Source organism: Orycteropus afer, unplaced genomic scaffold (genome assembly GCF_000298275.1).
Source record: "Orycteropus afer afer isolate SDZICR_OR568_19922 unplaced genomic scaffold, OryAfe1.0 scaffold00357, whole genome shotgun sequence".
NCBI lineage: Eukaryota > Metazoa > Chordata > Mammalia > Tubulidentata > Orycteropodidae > Orycteropus > Orycteropus afer.
In genome coordinates this window covers 2,534,582-2,539,221 of record NW_006921944.1, presented here as the reverse complement: position 1 = coordinate 2,539,221, position 4,640 = coordinate 2,534,582, and positions in this window count along the sequence as shown.

Below are 4,640 nucleotides of genomic sequence, written 5' to 3'. Positions count from 1 at the left end.
CCCAGAGGAAAAATATGCTCCTTTTTAGGTTGTTATGTCATGCCCTTCTATCTGTCTTCATATGAAAAATTCATGTCTTAAAGTGTACTATGTCTCTCAGTTTGCCACAATGGAACCAACTCCCTCTCCATGCCTATGTTGGATCAAGTACTCATTTGTCTGTCCATCCCAGTCCTCTATTGTTCCATTTATCATTCTATCCTCTCTGTTTGAACTGTGAGTTCATGATCTATTGAGAAGAAGCTTCCACAGCTTCAGGAGCATTAATATTTTATTCCAAATATTGATTTTGATCCTAAATCATTGATATTTAAGGGTAATACGAATCAGCAATATACCAATCTGGAATTTATTTTGCAGTTGAGATAATAAAGAATAATGATCAGATGGAACGGAGTTTTAAAAGAATTTACAGATTATTTTGGAAGTAGAATCCACCCTACTTATATCATTAAGACAGGTTAGAATAACAAAACAACAATGTAGTCACTAATGAATAAAAAATACAGATTTTAGCTTTGTCATTCATGTATTTGACTTCAGCCTGTGCCAGAAAATAGTAGAGCAGCATCAGCAGCCATTTATTATTTAGGGCTTTCTGCATTGTAAACATTTGTTTCAGTGGTATTTATTCATTATGGTTAACGCTTACAACAATGCTACAGAGTAAAGATCAAAATCCTAATTTTTCAGATACAAAAATTGAAGCTTCAAAAAGTTAATTAGCAAGGTAAGATAAAAATTCTAATAAATTCAGGTCTATTTAACTCAGAATTATTCCTTTTTCACTTCAATAGATTTTTCCTTTGCCAGTTAGTACAGGATAAGATACAGAAACTATCCTATTAAACTCTTTATTATTTCAAAATCATTGGCATTTTGTCAACTATTTTCCTCTTCTATTTGCCAAGCTCTAATTTCTAGAAGTTTTATTAAGAAGTGCTAAACAGCTAACCAAAGGTGTAACAATAACATAATTTTGCTACTTATATAGGTATGATTCCTACTTCTTGATTTCATATTTAGGCATGTAGAGTTGAGTAATTTTATGTGAATGAAGTGAATTTTATCCATGCTGTAGTAGTGGTGTGCTTAAAGCATTTGGCTACTCACTGAAAGATTGGTGGTTCAAACTAGCCACTCCGTGGGACAAAGATGAAGCACTCTGCTTTGTAAAGATTTACAGACTTGCAAATTCTGTGAAGTAGTTCTATTCTGTCCTATAGGGTCCTTATGAGTTAGAATCAACTCAATGGCAATGAGTTTTCAGCACAATTTAGTCACTTACCTATAATGCTTTCTACCTAGTCAGTATTTAGTCAATAAGCTGATTACTAAAATTCTAAGCTATATTAAATATCTTATTCATCACCTGTATCTCAGAACATGACATTCCCTGGGGGGAAAAAAAAAATTATAACCACACTGACTGTACACATTATAATTTTTCAATCAATATTTTCAAAGTTGCCCTCAACATTACTAGACAGAACTGGTACAGATCCCTTTTTACTTTCATTCTCCAATTTTCCAAGGTGAATATTTATACCATTATTGCTCTCCTAAAAATATAGACTTAGCTTATTCTTGAGAACTTTGCTCATGTTACACATTTCTTGGAGACACATTCCATGTCCACTGGGACCCAGTGTGGTAGTTCTAGTTGTGTGTCACCTAAGCTGGGCTATGGTTTTGAGAGGCAGGGCAGCTAGATGTAGTCATTCTACATGAGACTGTCATCACTTGCACAGTGGAATTTGCTGTGAGCAGCTATGTAGTTGCCTTCAGTGTGTGGTCTGTTTCTAGTATATAAGGAGAAGCTTTGGGAATGGTCTCTAGCTTTTGGTACATATGGGTCTGCCTTTGGCCAAGTCTTCATCCAATGGCCTGGCATGATGCTTGCTGATTTTGAGTTTTTCATGGATTTGAACCAGTGGTTTGCCATGTGCCTCTTGATCCTGGGATTGTGCCATTCTACTTGCCAATCTTGGGTTCTTCAGCCTCAGCAGCCAGTACCTGCCTGAGTTATGAGAAGCTCCCATCTCAAGTGGGCCTGGAATAAGAGGCTGAGATGAATCCAAAAGTTTAGGGGCCTTCACCCAGTTCCTAGAGCTGGCACTCTGAATTTGGACTTCTCACCTCTTAAACTGTAAGAGAATAAATTCCTGTTTGTTAAAGCACTTGTAGTATTTCTATTACAGCAGCACAAGAGAACCAAGACAGTGATAGTTCTCTTCTATTCTTCCCAAACCGCTTGTATCTTTAAGAGCATATGACATCAGCCTTTTCCTCTTTTTTGATAAAATCTACTAGCTTCTCATTCATTTATGAATAATTCACCTATTAATAATAATTCTATTAATAATTATTAATAATTCATCTATTTGCTGTTATCTTCTTCACCTCTATGCTTATCTCAATTATTGATGAAATCAGCATTTGTCTAGTGAATTCATCCAGCACTTTGATCTTTCAGTTTCTTGGTATCCTCAGCTTCAACTATATTTGCTTTGACACCATAATAGGTATGAACCAACAACTGTCATCAATAATGACAGTAGTTCTGCCATCATGATCTCAAGCATTCCACCCTCAGATTCACATTTCCTGTATTTATATACAACCCTCAATAGTATTTCCACCCACTCAGGGCTCTGATGGCATCAGAACCTACCATCCATTGACTCTATTAGCTGTTCCATTCTCAGATGATGACCTCTTCTTCTTGTCTATAGAGGAGACAGAGGTTAGCATATAAAACAAACATTCCTCCCTCCACCAAACTCATCAATCTGGCTGTCTCTGTCTCCACATATCCTTCCTATTCCTCCTCAGGTCATGATGGAAAATGTATACAGATTTTCATCTGTGCTCTGGATCTCATACCTCCTCAATGTCTCAATCTGTTCAGTTTTGCAAATATCTGACACTTTTTTCTCTCCTGTATCATAAATTTCTTACATTTTGTGGTTTGTTCCCATTAACTCACTCTCACTGTCCTCAAGTCGATTCTGACTCATAGCAACTCTTCCTTGGGTTTCTGAGGCAGTATCATTACAGAAGTAGATTGCCCACCCTTCCTTCCAAGGACTGGGTGGTGGGTTTGAACTGCCAGCCTTCTGGTTAGGAATCAGTTGCTTTGGGCACTATGCCACAAGAGCATTTCTTACCAACAACCATTTTAAAACATTATCCTTTAACTTATCATTCTCCTCTGTCACCCAATTTCTCATAGCCTGTCATAGCAAATTTCCCAAAATCTTATTTATTTGCTTTCTTCTCTACTCTGTATACATTTTCTCTAATGTTCCTACCTAGTTCTAAAATTTAAACATCATCTTTATATTAGTGATTTCCAAAGATTTCTTCAGATGGAACCTCCTTCTGAGCTCTAGACTTAAAAAAAAAAAAAAAAAAAAAATCCAAGTTTTTAGTTAACAACTCAAAAAACTCTCGAAACTCACATAGAAATTAATAGGCATCTTATATTAAGTCAAATTTCTGATTTTCCCTCACACCAAACCCACTCTTCTCCGAGTCCTCTCTAACTTTGTAAAAGATACCACCAAATTTCTAAAGTCAAAAGCCTAGTTCTTCCCTTTATGACATATTCTACACTTAATATGTCAGCAGTACCTACAAATCTAACCCCTCTCATCATTTCTATTGGCTTAACTTCAGCTCCAGCCAACATATATTTTAACTAGGACAGAGCAGCAGCCTTTTAAACAGTCTTCCTTTTACCTCCTCTACTTCTATGTTTCATTCTAAACTGAATGTGATCTTTAAAATCCAATCATATCATTCCTCTACTTAAAATTTTATAATAATTCCTTGATAATTCTCTTCTCCATGGCCTCCATTATCTTTGCTCAATGTATTTGACTTCATCTTCATCTTCTCCACACTAATTGTGGTAGTTAAGGTTATGTTTCTGTTTTTCTGGGCCTGGTTTTGAGTGGTTGGACAGCTGGATACAGTGATTCCCCATGATAAGACTGGTAATCAACTCCATGATGGATTCTGCTGTAAGCAGCTGAGGAGCTGCCTTAGGGATGTGGTTTGCTTCCAGTATATAAGAAGAAACTTTAAGAAAGGTCTTTGAGCTTTTTGGCACATATGGATCCTGCATGGTCAAGTCTTCATCACAATGGCCTGTCATGTTGTCTGTTAATCTTGAGACTGTTTTTGGACTTGAACTAGTGGCCTGCCATGTTGCTTGATAATCTTGGGACTGTGCCATTTTACTTGTTGACCTAGAGTTTGTCAGCTTCAGCAGCAAGAAGGTGCTTGAGATAAAGAGACACCTCCAGCTCCAGTGGGCAAGGAGCCAGAGGCAAAACTAAAGCCCAAGGTCAAGGGGCCTTCACCCAGCTCTAGAGCTTGCACTTTAAACTAGGATTTCTAGCCTCCTGTGTTAGGCTGGGTTCTCTAGAGAAACAAAACCAGTAAAGTGTATATATACATATGTTGTTGTTGTTGTTGTTGTTGTTGTTGTTATGTGCCATCAAGTCGGACCCGACTGATAGCAACCCCTCCTTGGGTTTCCGAGGCAGAATCACTACAGAAGTAGATTGCCCCATCTTCCTTCTGAGGAGTGGCTGGTGTGTTTGAACCGCCAGCCTTCTGTTTAGCACTCA